Source organism: Perognathus longimembris, chromosome 14 (assembly GCF_023159225.1).
Source record: "Perognathus longimembris pacificus isolate PPM17 chromosome 14, ASM2315922v1, whole genome shotgun sequence".
Classification (NCBI taxonomy): domain Eukaryota; kingdom Metazoa; phylum Chordata; class Mammalia; order Rodentia; family Heteromyidae; genus Perognathus; species Perognathus longimembris.
The window spans coordinates 10612508-10631078 of NC_063174.1; positions in this window are offsets into that span (position 1 = coordinate 10612508).

Here is an 18571-nt window from a genome sequence, read left to right on the forward strand (position 1 = left end):
GGGCAGGGGAAGTCTCCCTCCAGATCCAGTTCACAAACTGGAGTTTATTGAGGCAAAGATTTAGTATCACATTGGTTTATTCAAATAAATTGCCATCCCAATAGAGGTTGATTGAGAAGACCTTGGGCAAATAAATAAATAAATAAATAAATAAATAAATATTTTTAAAGTCCTCAGTTTAGAACTAAACCCTGCGGAAAAAAATTCAATTTATAATGTATCCTATTCAAATGCATAGAAGGAACTTTAATGATTAACGATGACTTCATGGTATAGGGTCTGACGGTATTAGTGATAGGTGTCTCATAGAGAAGGAAAATGGTGGCTGTTGTGGGTAATGCAGAGAAAATGAGCAAACACCCAAGTACTGAATCAAACTTTCCCACCTTTCCTAAACTTGGGACAAAGGAGACTAAGCAAAGATCTGATTTTCATTCCTTTCTTTAAGCCAATGAGGAGACCTTTAAAAGAAAAAGAAATCTATGGAGTAAACTAGAGGCATGCCTCAAGACAGACAAAGGGAATGCAAAATTAAATTTCTGTTGTGAAAGGAAAGGCACAATGAAGCCTTCCAGACTAGATACATTTGGAGAAAATTTCAATTTCACTGTTTCTTTTCTTGCTTGCTTCCTTTATGTGCTTTTTCCCCCTCAGAAATATGCTCTGCAGAAAGCCTGAAAGCCTTTTTATTATTTCTTATTTTCTTTTTTCTTTTTACTCTGTGGTATACATTCATTTTTAAAAATCTTTCTTCTAATGTTGAAGCAGTTTCCATTTTTCTAGTTTTGTTTCTGTCACTAGTTGTGAACAAGCATACCTTCCATCCAATCCTTTCTATCATCTGCTCAGTTTCTCTTATTTTCTTCATCTCTCCTCTTCTTCATGTCTTAGCTCTTATTAACTCTTGGAGTTCCACATGCATTGTGATTTTGCCTGCCTGCCCACTTTTTCTTTCCTTCCTCCCTTCCTCCCTCCCTCCCTCCCTCCCTCCCTCCCTCCCTCCCTCCCTCCCTCCCTCCCTCCCCTCCCTCCCTTCCTTCCTTCCTTCCTTCCTTCCTTTTTTCTTTTGTTTCTGACTTTTCTACATGTTTCTATCTATACTCTCATTTAACTAAATTATAGACTCAATCTTTTTAGCAAACAGGAACTCAATTTATTATATATTATATAACTTTGGCCAAGTTTTGAGGGTGTTTGTGTGATGCTGTTGTCCTTAGAATAAAGTATGTTTCAGTCTGACTGTGTAGAGCTCAGTAGCTTTCTAATGTATTGATCTGCAAAATCACTTGACTTCCAGGAGTCACTAACATAAGATGGGGACAGAATTTGAATTTGACATAGTGTTCTTTTTTTTTTTTGCTAAGGGTGAAGTTCTACCACTTGAGCTACACTTTCATTTCTAGGTTTTTGGTGGTTAATTAGAGTAAGTCTCACACTTTGCTGCTTGAGATGGCTTCAAATTTTGATCCTTAGATCTCCTGCAGATCTAGGATTATAGGTGTGAGCGACCAGTGCCTCACTCCTGTTGCTTTTCTTATGGAAGGGTAATGCATATTGGACTGACTAGCATTTTTGTCAGGACAACAGATCTTTTCAGAGCCAAATATATGAAAGATGAACTAAAATCTAAGGTTTCCTGATAACTTCAGTATCTTGGGCTTCTGGGCATAGAACAATAATACATTAGTAATTTTCACCACAAAAAGTCACATTTATGATGCCCTCCTTCTTGAATATTTGCTTTCTTATGACCATTTATTTATATTTTGATTGTGTCTTTGTATTAGGCTCTGAAATCCATGGAAAACAATAAAGTCCTTAAAAATAAGAGAATGGTTTTTGTTTGTAAAGGTTGAAGTTGTAAGCTTTTCATTAATAAAATAAAGTAAGAAAAATTAAATTTAAGTATGCTAGTTATCATGAAAGGTCTTTTCTTTATCAGAGTTGGAGAATGTTTGGCCCAAGAAATCACTTGGTATATGATAGGACAGACTCATATATTTATCATATACTTCTCATCAGCTGCCTTTGGCCATGATAATGGATAATTCTGTTACTGCCCTAGAACGGTGTCTTAGACATCCCAATGAGGACTGGAGGTGTGGCTCAAGTAGTAGAGTACCAGTTGTGAGCAAAAAAGCCAAGTGAGTAGGAAAAGCCTTGGGTTTTCTCAAAATAACTTTTATTTTTTTTTCAAATTTTTATTATCAAACTGATGTACAGAGAGGTTACAGTTTAATACGTTAGGCGTTGGATACATTTCTTGTTCAAAATAACTTTTAAAACCCTTTTAAAATGCACAGTTAATGAATGAGTGAAAAAAACATAAGTAAATAAATAAGCACATAGCCAAATGGCCCTTGGTAGGAAAAAAGTTTCATACTCCTGCTTTAGGTAGATAAAATTTTTTAACTCAGTAATTGGCCAAATATTCAGAATTGATGCTCTACAGTCTCTAGAAGTTAAGGAACTTATTGGAAAATTGGTGGATATAGCAACACATTTTGTATGAACCAACAATGGGATTTTTTCCAAATTAGATGACTTAAAAGTTTTTTTTGGTATACCTCCACTTTGGAAAGAAAGCTTAAGGAAAGACCTGTATTTTTCTTCTTTGAAGAAAAAGTTTGTTTAATTCAGCACAGAAATAATCTTTGCTGCTTGAAATTCATAGTCATAAGGCCTTATATTAATGGAAACCCTAAAAAAAACATAGGGGAAATCTTTTCCAATGTATCCAAGTGACAGCCGAGTGCTAGTTTTGTGACCTTGTGATCTTTCATGCATCCCAGTAACCCAGGTTATGAAGCAGAGAAAACTTAAGGTAATTGAGACAAATTATCACAAGGAGAAACCTATAATCCGGATTAAATGGAAATGGAAAATACTTGAGAAAACTAAGAAAGCACTTAGTGTAGTATCTTTAAAATGCTTTGAAAATTATTTTGTTCTCTCAATTCAGAAAAGGCATTGACTATATAGAAATGTACATCAGTGAAAACGAGGGAATATAGAAATGGTCTCCATACTCTTTTGAAGTGGCCACTGTTCAGTCCTAGAATCAAGAATTTATTAGAACATTTGTTCAGGTAATTTGATGTCATCTTTAATGTCAAAATGTGTGTCTGAGAGAATAATGAACTCTCACTTGGCCAGCGTGAGGCCCTGAGTTCAAACCCCAGTACTACCAAACCCAAAAACAGTTCAAAAAATGTCTTAGGAAATCTCTCAGGAAGAGTTTCTCTTTTAATTTTGAATCTTCTCTTAGTTTATTTTCATAGGTGTCACCTGCGGCATAAACTTCCATTTCTTTCAGCTGGATTTAAACACTACTTCTTGCATGTGCACTGTACTCTGGGGGACATCTTTAGTATAAATGAGTTGGAAAGCCTGTGAAATTTAGGCAAAGGTTTTCTTTCATTCATGAGTGTGGAGGTATTGTAAGAGTAAACTCTGCTTTCAAGATTGCAAGGGATATCACCTTTTAAAAAATAGACAACAGTCATTTTCTCTAACTACATTATGTCTCTGTGTCAGTGCTATCAATTTTGTGTCATTTCCTCTGGGATTCCCTGTCTACAATGCACCACTTTTAACCATTTCATTCGAATCAACATACTCTCTAATCGACATATCAAAGCTTTACTTGAACTCCTTTTAAAGCAGAATGCATTTGACCACCAAATCATGCATTTGTGGTTGAGTATGCATTATATCAAACTTATAGATTTAAATTTCACGGACAAGAAAAGCCTCAGATTTTAATGCAAGTTTTGAATGCAGATTTACTATAAAATAAGTGAATAATAATGCCAGGTTATTTTGGAAAGTGTTCTTTTATGCAATCACTGCATTTAATACAATCACAAAATGGCTGCCCAACAGGTGGTCTTTTCAGAGTGTTAGACCACAACAATCAGAACAAAAAGGACACCAGAATCTAATGTTCTTCAGAATTTAAAAAGCTGTTCACTTTCTTTTGTTCATTTTCAGATTTAGCCATGTTCATTATTGTTGAGCCCCAAATGCAGGACATTCTTTTTTGACATTTTGCCCTAAATAGACACTGACTGAGGCTGACTCTCCAACTAGCTGTTTTGTCACACGCAAGCGGAAACTAGTCTTGAACAATGAAAGCACATTCTTGCTACTTAAATGGCCAGGGAACAGACCAGTTTTGACATGCTGCAAATCTGGCTAAGTCTAGGTTAACAAAAGTGCATTTGACAAAAGATGAATTTTTTTCCCCTATATTTTCCCCCCAAACTATTTGGTTATGTGTTAACATGTTTTCCTTTCCTCTTTCTCTCTTTCTCTTCCTTCCTTCCCTCCTTTCTTTCTTAATTTTTTTTTTTGGCTAGAGGATTATATGTCTAGTGACAAGCTCATTCATTCTCTGAGATTATCATGTGGCATTTATGGATCATACCATTCAAAAGCTTTCTTTGGGAGAAAACAAAACAAAAACTTTCAATTATTCTTTAACCACTAATTATTACTTTAAAGGGAAATGGTTACAAAATGTAAGTGTAATGTCATTGTAGTGGGAACATTACGTTATAATGCTAGTGGTTTCTTGGGTGAGGATGGTTAAGGAGCTTATGGGAAAATTGAAAAATGTCACAATGTATTTTCCTAAGCAAAAGATTGGGTTACATAAAATATAAGAGGGAAATATTTTGAAGGGGTAGAACTTACAGATAGTCAAGTGAGTAAAAGAAGAAAGTAGCTTTTAGAATTAAAATGTAGGGCTTAAAACATACCTTAGAGTAAGTTGTTAAACATCATATCCATTATTGTAAACCCTGATGCCTTTTAAGTTGAGATTTTAAAAATGCTAATATGTACAAGCCAGGCATCATTTACATTTCTGCAAACCTAAATATTCCTTTCCTTAGGGCAAGAATCTAGTAAATAGGTATTTGTGGAAAGGGCACGAATACAGATTTTTTTTTATTATGTGAGTGATTGAAATGTTATGTATAATACATTTCCATTCATTCTCAATAAATGAATAGGTAAAATAACTGCAGTGGTTTGTGTTTAGGAGGAGTCATAGAAAGAGAGGAGTGCGTTTTTAAATCTTGCTGTTAAGGGTTTTATTTTAAAATGCAACTTAGATATATGTCTTCTGAGTCAACAGTGTTCACAGAACCCCAACGCTCAGAATGGCAGATCAGAGACCTTAGCAACTCTGATTTGTCTTCACAATAACCCAGAAAGAAAGTTGGATTGTATATAGTTGAGAATATTTTTTAAAAACAATTATATTTTAGTTTTTCATCACCAGAAATGTATGTATACAAGTAGACTTTCAGTATCTAAGTCATTGAGTCTTTAAGATATGTTTTTTTGGTGATACTTATTGCTTTTGTGGTTTTATTTTTATGATTCCATCACTTGTTTTTTAATATCTATAAGTGGTTATGCAAAGGGGTTTTTAATTCAACATGACTATAAGTTCAATGCAGCATAGCTTTTATTATACTCATCTAAATTACTTTTGTCCTTTTAGGATTCCAAAAGTTTCTGGTTTAAAAATTTCAGCCTAATCACCTAAAATTCAATTTCAGTGTTAAAGGAGGCCCATGTAAATTTCACTGGCCTCTGGTGAGATCAGGGGACTATGATAAGGTAAGAAAATGCCCTCTATCATGGCTTGGATCACTTCCACTCAGATTTCATAGGAGGAACTTCAGTTTTGAGGTTCCTATTTAATTGGAAAGGATTCTTGGAAATACAGTCTATGCCCAAAGAAAGAAAATAGTAATTGATGACCTTCCAACTGATGTCAACCTCAGTGATGGCTAGCAAATGATTAAGGGTAACTGGCTTTTCCTCTCAATGACTTGGCATACCACCTCCCAGTTAGATGCCTGTATACTCATCTTAAAGTAGGAGTGGCGTCCCTGGTCTGCATGGTAGACTCAAGTATTCTTCAACACTGTGGGAAAAAGTTAAAGTACCTTTTCCAAAGCATTTTAACTGATTTGGCTTTCAAGAAAACAGTTTTAGTTAATTTCTAGTGGCATTAAAAAAAACCCCTATATACTAGCATTTACTTCATAAATAATGGCCCTTAAACTTGTTTGCATCTGATCTACTCAACTATCAAATCTAAACAAAACATAAATTTTGTGTAGTATATTTCCAGTGAAGAAATGGAAAGATTCATCATAGATACTATAGAATTTCAATGATGATAATTATTATTCTAAGTAACACTCTACAGGCGTGAAGTTCAACATAATATATTACTAAAATAGTGTTTAAAAAATCTATTCATTGAAAGAAATCAGAGAGAAGGTTGTTTGTTAGTGAAGTATTTGAGTAGAATATGGCCCTCTGGGCTGCCAAATGTATATCTATTTCTATTTTAATGGATGACTATACTTTTTAATCCCCTAGTTCAAAAACAGGAGAATTGGTATAAGTATTCAATGTGAATTTCAACATCAAGTACCATTGGAGATGACTATTCTTTTATTATACTCTTGGCAAGTTTGCATTATATTGTGCAACTAGAAAATGATGCCATAATTAATTTCGGCAGCCAGTCTAGCCACATGGACAGAGGCAGTTCACCTGCACTTACAAAATAGATTGGTAGTGAGAATCTATTTTGCTGCTGAGACCAAATAGATTTTTCATGATATTGTTATGCTAAGTTGAACATCACACCTTTTATGTTCTCTCCATTTGGCCTTGAATAAACATCAGCACAATAATAATCTAAATGGCTTGCAAGTGGTCATGAGCAATTGCCCATCTGCTTTGGACAGAATTATACAAATCAATTACAGAGACATAAAAGCCAAACAAATGTGGGAGAATCAACAACAGAAATGAAAGGCTGAACTCTTTTAAGTTTTGTTCATCATATATAACCCCTTCAGTAACCAAAGATGAGTAAATTAGGCTCATTAACCTTGAAAAATTAGATGATTTGTACATAATAGTTTGAAACAATACATTGTATCCTGGTTATGATGAATATTTTGTCAATGGCACCGTATATTTAATTGAGGGTCTACAAAAGGGATTATTTTGATGTGGTTTGTCTCTTCCCAGGGAGATTATTCCATGAAATTAGCTTGTATTTTGTTTCCATTCTGTAACTCCTACTGAAAATTCTCACTGCTTAGTTATTTTTAGGTAGAGGTGAGTGCTATCGTAGCAGTAAAATGAGCATATATTTAGTTTTAGAACTGAACTGATTTCTCTTAAGAGGTTTGCCTTAAGGGAAACCAAAGGAAATGATGTTTAGTTTCCCATTGGACATTTGTCAGTAAAGCCTTATCAAATTATTTATTTCTGCCCTCAAAGTCCAATCAGTGACCATGGGTTGTCTGTAATCCTACCTACTTAGGAAGCTGAGATCTAATGATACAAGCCAGCTTGAACAAGAAAGTCTTAGAGCTTCTAATTTCCAATAAACCACCAAAAAGCTGGAAGTGGAGCTGTGGCTCAAGTGGTAGAACACCAACATTGAGTGAAAAAGCTAAGGGACAGTGTCCAAGTCTTGAGTTCAAGCTGTGGTATGGACACACACACACACACACACACACACACACACACACGGATGATTTGATTAGTTACAATAGAAAAGGCTATATATATAGATAGATAGATAGATAGATAGATAGATAGATAGATAGATAGATAGATAGATAAACATGCCTGGGCTACCTCATCAAGTATCATCAGCTGGACAAATATTCTTTGAGTCTTCTTTCTGATCTGGAAATCTAGAATGAAAAGTGATTTTCTTTCTATTCCTGTATTTTGTTACTGTGCTTTGTTGTTGTTGTTGCTGCTGCTGCTGTTTAATGCTAACTTTTATTGAGTACTGACTCTGATAGGCCTTCTGTTAAGAGGTTTGTTCTTTAATATTCCTCTACCTTCTTCTTTCCCATACTTTCTCTTGAGGTGAGATATGATATAAATTTAGCACATTTCAGTCCTTAAATTTTTAGCTAACAGGATGTCTGAATAATTTTTCTATTTCTATTTTTCCTATGTGTGTGTTTTCTTTCTGTCAGCACCTGCACACATCTTGATATATTAATCACCCAGGGTTGTTGCTTACCATTGTTATGTTTTCAAAGCTTTTCATGCATCAGGATTAATATAGAGGACTTGGCACTCGGGGAGTTAAAACACTTGAGGAGTAGTGTAAGTTCTTAATTAATACAGAAAGAAGAATCACTTATAATTTATTTAAAAATATCCAATGCTGATCCAAATAATATTTGGGAGTAAATGGGGTATGTAGTGAACAGTCTTCCATGGTTCCTCATTCACTGGTTCCTCCTGCTGGTATGAGGGCTGTTCAAAATAGCACTTCACTTTTTGGTTTATTTATTAAGATCCTGCACTCAACTATAAGAAATTAGCCTCCTAGAGGTGAATCACTTCCTGCACTACAAAGAAGAAATCCATTCCTATAGCAAAGAAGAAAATCCCGCATACGTTCCTGAGACAGACAATAAAGGAAAGATCAAATAGGTTTATTGCACAGCCCATTCCAAGTGTGAAACAGGGCAGCTCGATGTTTAAGTAATGCACACTGGGTGTCTAAAAGGGTGATCTTGTTACTTCTCATTAGACAAGGGGGATGTCTGAGATGGGAAATTGATGGGGATTTTTGGTGAACTTTTAAACTTAAAGCTCTTTAGTAATTGAAAAATGGAATAGCTCAAAGAACAATGTTTTCCACCAGGTAGGATATTCTGAATACTAAGAGCATATCTACCCTGGATGAGACACTGAGAGAGCTCGAGTCACGCCCTATGGCAGGTGTGTTCAAATCGCCTGCCTTGCTGCAAGTCAGCCCTTCCTTCCATTATCTGTGAAATGCTCTCACGGGGAAAATGTGTCTTCTCCTGTTTTTACTTAGTGTGCAGAATTAGACGTGTGTGTGTGTGTGTGTGTGTGTGTGTGCATGAGTGTGTGTGTCCTAGGGCTTGAATTCAGGGCCTGGGCACTGTCCCTGAGCTATTTTTCTTAAGACTAGCACTAGCACTTGAGCCACAGCTCCATTTCTGGCTTTTTTTTTTTTTTTGGATAGTTAATTGGAGATACTAGTCTCATAGTCATTCCTGCCCAGGCTGGCTTTGAACCTCAGTCCTCAGATCTCAGCCTCCAGAAAGGGTGAGAATTACAGGCATGAGCCACCAGCATGCAGCTGAATTGTTATTTTTAAAGGCTTCCCCCTTTTCATTTCCAAGCACCTAATGCTAGTTAGACATTAAATCTCTTGGCAAAAAAATATATTTCTTAATAAAGGCCATCTTGGTGTGTTGATTGTAGTTGAACTGGCTATCTCCGTAGTTCTGTGTAAAGTCTGAAAGCGGCCAGAGAGGGACCAAGAGAATTCCTCAGTTTTGGCCATGCCTCTCTCTCAGCCTTTCTGTTCCATCTGTTTTTTTGCTACGCTGTTCATGAAAGACACAAAGATATCCATTTGTACGTGGAAGTACAAAGCTCATTTGCAGCTCAGACTATATCACGGGGAAAGGGTATATATAATCTTTACTTTGCCACCACTTTGCTCCAATAAGCAACTTTTTGCCAGCGAAAATTGTGATCAATAAAAATTCATTTGGTAGCTGCCACCAAAGTCCTACTTCTAATTTCAACAATTATGTAAGAAACATAGATTGAGCATGGACTGTATATACAACCCTGGGGTATGTTGGACAAACCTCTCCAATTCTTTTTACCTAATATACAACTTCACTTACTTCTTGCTAGCTGGTCTCTTATTGAGGAAGGTTATCCTAAGCAGCATTTTCTACCCCCCACCATCCTCATGTTCCTTCTGTGAAGTTTGTGGTAGTTGATTTGCCAGTCAATTAGGTAGGTAATGACACAACCATGCATGCTAACCCAAGATCCTTACCATGTGGGAGGAAGAATTACTTTAGCAAAGAGTGATTTTCTGAGCTCATTAGAACTCAGTGGTGTGGAGCGGGTGGAGGGGTGCCATTTGCCCTGGATTAACCTGTCTGTGTCTTAGAAAGGGCCAAAGGTCAGAGTGACTAACTCCCCCTCAGAGACAGTCTGGCTTCCAGAGCTTGGGGCACAAAGCTGAAGGGCAGTTTCTTCTGGGAGATGTGATCTACTGGTTCCTGTACAAGGAATGTGATCGTGCCAGGCAGGGAAATCTGCTTCAGTAAGCAGCTGGCTTTCAGAGGACTTGGAAGCAATGTCCAGTATCAGGGTATGTGACAGATTATGTTAAATGAGTCGATACGTGGGTTTCTTTGTAGCATTTCATCTTTCACATTCTAACCTTGGTCGGTCGAATGGCCATGTATTGAATCATGTGGTTGAATAGAACTGTGTGTGGTTGTACTTGTGCTAAAACAGTCATGGTTGTAAAAATTTGTAAAAAAATAAAAAAGTCAGATGCCTATAATCTTAGTAAGTTACTCAGGAGGCTAGATGTGAGGAGTGCAGTTCAAAGCCAGCATGAGCAGGAAAATCTGTGACTCTTCTAATAAACTACCAAAAAGCTGAAAGGGGAGGTGTGTGGCCCAAGTGCTAGAGGACTAGCCTTTGAGCAAAAAAAGAGCTCAAGGACAGACACCCGGCCCTGAGTCCAAGTCCCAGGACCAGCACTCACACTTAGCACATCTAACTCTTCAAACAGTGGACAAGAAAGATGTGGAGAATGAATTCTTTAGGCACAAATGACATCTTGCTTTTTTCTTTTCCTTTTTTATTATTGTTATAAAGGTGATGTACAGAGGGGTTACAGCTATATAAGTCAGGTAAAGAACCTTTTCTCTTTGGACAATGTCACCCCTTCCCTTGCTCTCTTCTATTTTTTCCTCATTATCTTGCTTTTATGCTGAAACTGCTCACAGGAAGTTAATTTTCCAGAGGAGGAAGACATGACATGTAAGCAAATATGCCATTGGAGGAAGGAAAAACAAAACAAAAAACAAACTTAGCGCAGGTGAAATGGAGGGGAGGCAGGATGTATCTGTTTCAGGATAGAATTCTATGAATTCATTCAAAAAAGAAAAGAAAAGGATATCCAGTTAAATGTGGACTGCAGATAAACACTACTGAGTTCTTATCTGGAATTCAGTTACAACTGCTAGCCAGTGTCTTATCCCACAGTGCTACTTCCTTGAAAGTGTGACTTGAGCAAAGATGGGAAGGGGAAGTGGGGTGAGTGTCCATGCAGAAGGTGAGAGAATGGCGGGTGTGGCTGGCGTGGAAGACTGTCCGAGAATGAATGACATGGGGACAGATCATGCCTTAGGAAGGACTTCGTTTTTTCTGAGTGAACTGAGAATCCACTGTAGGGCTTTTAGTATGAAGTGCCGTGAACTGACTTGCGATTGTAAAGGGTTGCTCTCACTACTGGGTTGAAATGACTGCAGAAGCAGGAGGCCATGTCTCCATCATCCAAGAGATTAATAGGATGGTGACTCAAACTGGAGGGGTAGCAGTAAAGTATGAGAACTCTATTTTAAAAGGGAAAGAGCTGCATTTTTCTGATGAAATTGAATGTGGGCTAAGAAAGATAAGAGTTAAAGATGATCCCCAAGTTTTTGGACCTTAGAAGTTGCTGTCGCTGAAATGAGACAGCTGGCAGGAATAACAGGGAAGATTGGGATTTGGCTCTGGGCAGTGTGGAGTGGATAGGACTAAGCACATCTGTGGGGAGGTGTGGAGGGGCCTTCAGGATCAGGGGTCTGCCCTCACAGGCAATGTCAACTTTGTGTTCTCTGTAATCTCCATTAGAGTTTCCGTAGAGAAATGGCCTGTTGGGGAATTTTGCTTCCAAGCATTAGCTAGAAGTTGCCTTTCCCTGACCCTGTTGCTTTGTTTCCATCATGTAACCATCGCTTTGGGAAGATACTGGTAATGGTGGATGGATTCAAACACTGCTTTGCTTTTTTCCCCTCTCTAAAATCGGGAAAAACGGTAAGTCATTTTTCCCATACAAGGCTCCTTCTAGTAAGGTGCAATTATAGGTAACCTAGTGTTTTTTGGTAGTACTGGGATTTGAACTCTGGGCCTGTGTTTGCTCACTGGTGCTCTGACTTGAGCTATGCCTTTCTCCCAGCTTTTACTGGTTATTTTGGAGATGGAGACTCTTGGCTTTTCTACTCTGGCTGGAATTGCTCCTCTGGAGGGCAGCTTCCTGCATAGCAAGGAATACTGTTGTGAGCCACCGGCATCAGCAGAAACCTTATTTTTCTACTTTGATTTTTGGCTCTTCCAGAAGCTGCATAGATTAAAGTCACTTCAGTATTCAGGCCAAGGCCTGGAATAAGTAGCATTTTCTAATAGGGGAAGGTGATAGAACATTCGGAAAGGAGTATTGGAGCTTTAAAATCCAAGGTCTCTAAACTCTAGGAACCTAAAAGACAGGACAAGAAAAGGTAAAATATGAGAGAAGACATCATATTCAAATTTATCCAGGAGTATGATTCTGTTTTATTTTATTTTATTTTTTATTATTATTATTTTTTTTTTGGCCAGTCCTGGGGCTTGGACTCAGGGCCTGAGCACTGTCCCTGGCTTCCTTTTGCTCAAGGCTAGCACTCTGCCACTTGAGCCACAGCGCCACTTCTGGCCATTTTCTGTATATGTGGTGCTGGGGAATTGAACCCAGGGCCTCACGTATAGGCGACAAGCACTCTTGCCACTAGGCCATACCCCCAGTCCTCTGTTTTATTTTAAAATTATTTTCTCTCTCTCCCTCTCCTTCTCCCTCTCCCCCCCCCCCTCTCTCTCTGTGTCTGTGTTGGTACAAAGAGCCCATGCACAATCCCTTTAGCATTTTGCTCCAGGCTTGTGCTCTACCACTTGGAGCCATAGGTTCACATCTGGCTTTTTGATGGCTAATTGAAAATAAAGAGTCTCACAGGCTTTCTTGCCTTGGGTAGTTTAGAACCACAATCCTTAGATCTCAGCCTCCTGAGTAGCTAGGATTACAAACATGAGCCATGAGCACTCAGCCTAGTTTTTGTTTTAAATAGGCTTTTATACTGTCAAATAGGGGGTGGGATGCCATTTGCTCTGGATTAATCTGTCCGTGTCTTAGAAGGGGCAAAAGGTTAGAGTGACTAACTCTCCCTCCAAAGACAGTCTGTCGAATAATTTTAAATCACATAAAACTTAGTTCAATTGCTCCCAAAGTATTGGATGAAGAACAGAGTAGTTCTGTTCTAACCCTAATTCATTACTTACAAATGAAACGTTGGGCAACTCTTAAGTTTTGACATATTTCTATCACCATATCATAAAATGTGTAATCCAGTTATATATCCCTTTCTAGCTACTATATATTGCTTCTGAGAGGTAGTTCATAATATGTAAGCGACCATTTTACAAGTGTTTTCCATTGAAAATTTTGCCAAGAGCAAGAACCTACCAGGAAAATCTGTGCTTTGGCGAGGGGAATAGTCATTAGGCAGCTCCCCATGTTAATCTTGTCTACTACAGACATCTCTTATATTCACATAGCAGCATTAGAAACAAATTTCGCTGACCAATTTAACATCAACTTTAGTTTTGTATTTATATCCATATTTAAATCCTTGAGCTTTACATGTTACACATCCTTTATTTGAATTGTTTGTATTTTTTCACTTATGAAGAATATTCATCTAAGCCAGTTTTGGAAATTTAATTTTAGTGATTGTTTTTCAAGATCATGTGATACAAAATTGGCCAATGAGATGTAAGATGTCTTATAAAGAGACAACTGGAAGCGTAGCAGCCATCTTGCCACCATGAAGTGGCCTAAAGGTGGTAGAGCAGAAACACAGGAAGAAACCAGGACTGTAGTGTTGTTACTGAGCTGGAGGATTCACACTTAAGACTTTGTGTTTTTATTACAAACCTTCTTATTGTTTAAGCCAGTTACTTTGAGATTTTTGTAATTTGCATAACAAATGGATGGCAACTATATAGACGCTTATGTTTCATTTTCTAGTTATTTTCATTTGTATATTCTCTTGAATGTCTTAGTTGTATTCTGTGAGCATTTCCAGATCCTCTAGCTTTCTGGTTTTTTTTTTTTTTTGGCCAGTTCTGGGGCTTGGACTCAGGGCCTGAGCACTGTCCCTGGCTTCTTGTTTTGCTCAAGGCTAGCACTCTGCCACTTGAGCCACAGCGCCACTTCTGGCCGTTTTCTGTATTTGTGGTGCTGGGGAATTGAACCCAGGGCCTCATGTATATGAGGCAAGCGCTCTTGCCACTAGGCCATATCCCCAGCCCCTCCTCTAGCTTTCTTGAAAAGAAGCAAATGGGATTGTTGTAAGAGACATATACTAGTTAAGCCTCATGAGAGCAAAATTTTCATCCATTGTATGTATCAGTATACTGTCACCTTATTTGAAGCTTTCCTTTCTTGTGACTTATAGTCAACTATAGTTCAAATATATTGCATGGAAAATGCCTGAAACAATCTACAAGCATAAATAACCTCTTTGCCCAGTGTATCTAATATATATATTAGTATATGTATATATACTAATTAGTATATGTATATATACTAATATATATATAGTATATATACTAGATATCTAGCGTATTTAGTATATATATACTATATATTTACATATATATCACTAAGTACTTTTTTAGTAGCCCTTAATTTTCAAATTGACTGTTGCCATACTGCAGTGCTTGCCTTCAAGTAACCATCACATAGAATCCTGAGACTGTTGTAACACCTGCTCTTCATGTCATCTCAACGTGTAACACTGTAGCATCTCTCATCAATAAGAAGGGTGAGTGTCATACAGAGCAATATTTTTGAGAGACCGTACAGTATTATTACCATATAGTATTACCACATAGTATATTTTTCTTGTTTTTATTATTCTCTTTATAAATGTAAGATTGCCAGTTTTGTCACAGATACGTATGTATAAGAAAAAAGTAGTCTATGCAGAATGACCTGCATAGGGTCTAAGATTTCAAGCATCCAGTGAGCGTCTTTGAAGCCCCCATAGTTAAAGGGGGGTTACTATATGCGCAGTACCAGCACAGCGGTAATTATTTAAGATACGTTGAATGAATGTTTTCCATAATGTGGAAGTATTGAAAAACAGAAGAGCTACTAAATAACTACTAGGTAGGTGGTGTATACAGTACAGACACACTAGACAAAAGGATGGCCCACATTCAGGGGCAGGGCAGTTCAAGATTTCATCATCATGCTGAAAAGAGTAATATTGATCAAGATACATTGTACTCATAAACTGACATGTTTAATTGTACTCATAAATTGACATGTTTAATTCACTTTGTACAATTACTAAAGATAATAAAAATCTAATTTTAAAAAGATGTCATTATAGCACTCAGAATGGAGTTAAAATGTATGAATTCTTTTTTTTTTTTTTGGCCAGTCCTGGGCCTTGGACTCAGGGCCTAAGCACTGTCCCTGGTTTCTTCCCGCTCAAGGCTAGCACTCTGCCACTTGAGCCACAGCGCCGCTTCTGGCCGTTTTCTGTATATGTGGTGCTGGGGAATCGAACCTAGGGCCTCGTGTATCCGAGGCAGGCACTCTTGCCACTAGGCTATATCCCCAGCCCCTGAATTCTTTACTCCTACAATTTCCCATGCAAAAATCTAAAATCACAATAATACACTGGATTCATAGCCCTAGACAAGGGAATACTTGCAATTCTCATTTCTCCAGATTTTCCTTATAAAAGTAAACAAGTTATAGGGCATGATATTTTAAACACTAGTCATATTTTTCCTCCATATTTGTTGATAGAATGAGAGTTCCTCTACTAGTGATCTTTCTAGTGGGACAGAAAAGTAGATTAAGAATGTGAGATTGCAAGGGGGAAAAAGGTATAAGCAGTTCTATTTAATTGGGTATCACATGAAGGCTGGACATCTTCCCAACACAGACTTTCAAAGTACAATTCCTAGGCTATACTATCATAGCTTAAAGTGTTTAAGTCAACACTAATATAGGAAAGAAATACAAAGATAATTGTCAATTAAAAATGGACACTTTGTTTGGTTATATTTTTCTTATTCTTTTAGCATTACTGAGCTTTGAACCCAGAACTTAGCCAGTGGCACTTGGCCTCCATTATATTTTTCTGCCACTGAATAGATGTGATTTCCTCTATAACAAATAACTTAATTCAATCTCTCTCTTAATCATTCTAGTACATCTCTGGGGGTAGCTTCTTTTTCAAGGACATGCTTGGAAAGCTATCCAGAGTCTTCCACCTAAAGATAAGAAATAGGAAGTGGGGCTCAGCAGTCAAGTACTTACCTAGCATATGTAAGGCCTTGGCTCTGATCCCTAGCACTGAGGGTTGAGAGGTTGAGAGGGAGAGAGAGAGGGGGAAGGGTAGGGAAGGAGAGAAAGAGGGGGAGAGAAGATAGGGGAACAGATACTAAAATTGTTTATAATAGTTCACTTTTTTAAAAAATGAGCTCACGTCAAAATCCTAGAGGGCAAAAATCTATTAGTCCCCTCTGTCTAAAGTGTCAGTATTTGTACTCTTAAATTTAAGATCATTTGGGAAAACACTCAATTTCCTGGTGATTTATAGTGCCATTTACACCACTACAATGGTCTTTAGACCACACTAGAAAGACAATTTAAAGACAAGGAGCGGCACTTTTAATAAAGTAGATTTTTCTGACAGTACTTCATTTACCAAAGCTGCAGGTTTTAAGAGTAAGCAAGAACATTTGAAGCATCTTGCCTGACAGGAATGAGTTGGTTTCGAAAGCAGTCTTCTTTTTAAGGCAGTTTTAGGTGAGAAAAGTTAGGCAGGAATAGCTGTTGTCGGATGGGGGAACAAGAATAACTGGGATGAACAGGATTTACAGAAAATTGGAAAACTCTGTGATATCATAGATATGCATAGAGATGTGCAGCTTTGCCTGAATTAATATAATGTACAACACCAAAAAGAAATGCTGATGCAACCTATGGGTTCTGGGTGATCTAGGTCTTAGTCACCAACTGTAACCTAGGCACCACTCTGGTGGAAGAAGCTGGTAATGGAAGAGCTATGAATAGGGGGAAGGGGCGATAGGAAATCTCAGTAGCCTCTATATTTGAGGATAAACATTAAAAAACAACAACTACATAATGAACTGTACTACATAATGAACTGTATGAAATGGATGCTGCTGTATATTCATCTATTGGTTAACATACTGTATGTATGTTTATGACAAAAATAGATGGTCCAGATCCTTGTCACAGGATCAGATCCTGGTCAAAAAAATAAAAAATAAAAAAATCTAAGATTCCTAACTCTCAACTATAATCCGTGAGAGCTAAGGGAGTCTACGTGAAAGAAGGCACTAAAAAAAAAGGTACTTCTAAATTTCTATACTTAGCTGAAAGATGATGTAATAGTTCAGCTCCGTGAAAACTAAAGGACGGTATTTTATTTGTTGTTAGGAAAATGGAGAAAAGGAATAGGCTGGATTTGATCACCAACAGACAAGGACCGTCTATTGCCAGCGAGGGGCACCGACCTGCCTTTGGGTTTGGAAGTTGTGTGAGGGACTGGATTCTGGGGTGAGCTTATATAGGGCTTAACAAGGAAGCAGAAAGTAATAAATGGGCTACGGCCTCTTGGGGACCCAGGGCCACAGTGTTCTTGGCCAGGCCAAGTGGAATGCTCCACCTGCCTGGGGTGAGGGCTGTTCTCCCCTGGGGACTAAGGGTGGTATCCTCGGCCAGGTCCAGATTGGAATAAGCTGCCCGCGGATAGGCATGTGGTGAAGCCTGTGTGTGTGCATCTGGTGTCTTGCTTGACCTGGGGGACTAGGCGGGAATCAATCCTTCACATTCCATCTTTAGATACATAAAAAGATTGGGCTGAGAGGGCAGAGGCAAGTCATTCACTTACATTATTCTTTTAAGTGATTCTATTATCTCATTTCCTTACGGTTTTTTTTTTTAAAGCAGTTGAAAAGAACTGATGGTTGTTTAGTTAAAGTTCTTGGAATTATAAAGTATCAGAATGTTTCAAAAGCTATAGGAAAAAGTAAATTACTAAGAATCAAGAATATACAAGAGATCAAAGAACCTAATGAGAATGGCAAGACACATTTTATCTTATTTTTAAAAGTAAAATTTGTCATTTGGCATTAAATTAAGACAGATGAAAAGTGACTATTTCATGTAGTTAGAATTCCTCAAAAAAGAAACCCCAAACTACAAGCTGGTCATAAAACATTTTTAGTTACTGTCACATATAAAAAGGACTCTTTAGGGAACAAAATTTTATGAAGGACTCCATATATTTGTTAGTCTAGATCACAGAATCAGAGTTGTTTTTCAGTTTTCTTAATTCCTTAATGGTCTGGACACATATGGCATTTTTTTCTTGGAGTCTGTCATTCAAGATAGAGGCAATTGTTCTGAAGTATACATTTCATTCATATTGAGAATATGAATTGTTTGTATGGTAAAAAAACAACAACAAAGAACTAGATCATAATTAGCAGCACTATGAAGTCCAACCCTTAAGTAGGTCTGAAATGCAAGAAAGCAGGAAAGTCATGTTTCATAAAGAGTGATCATTTCTGCTCAAGT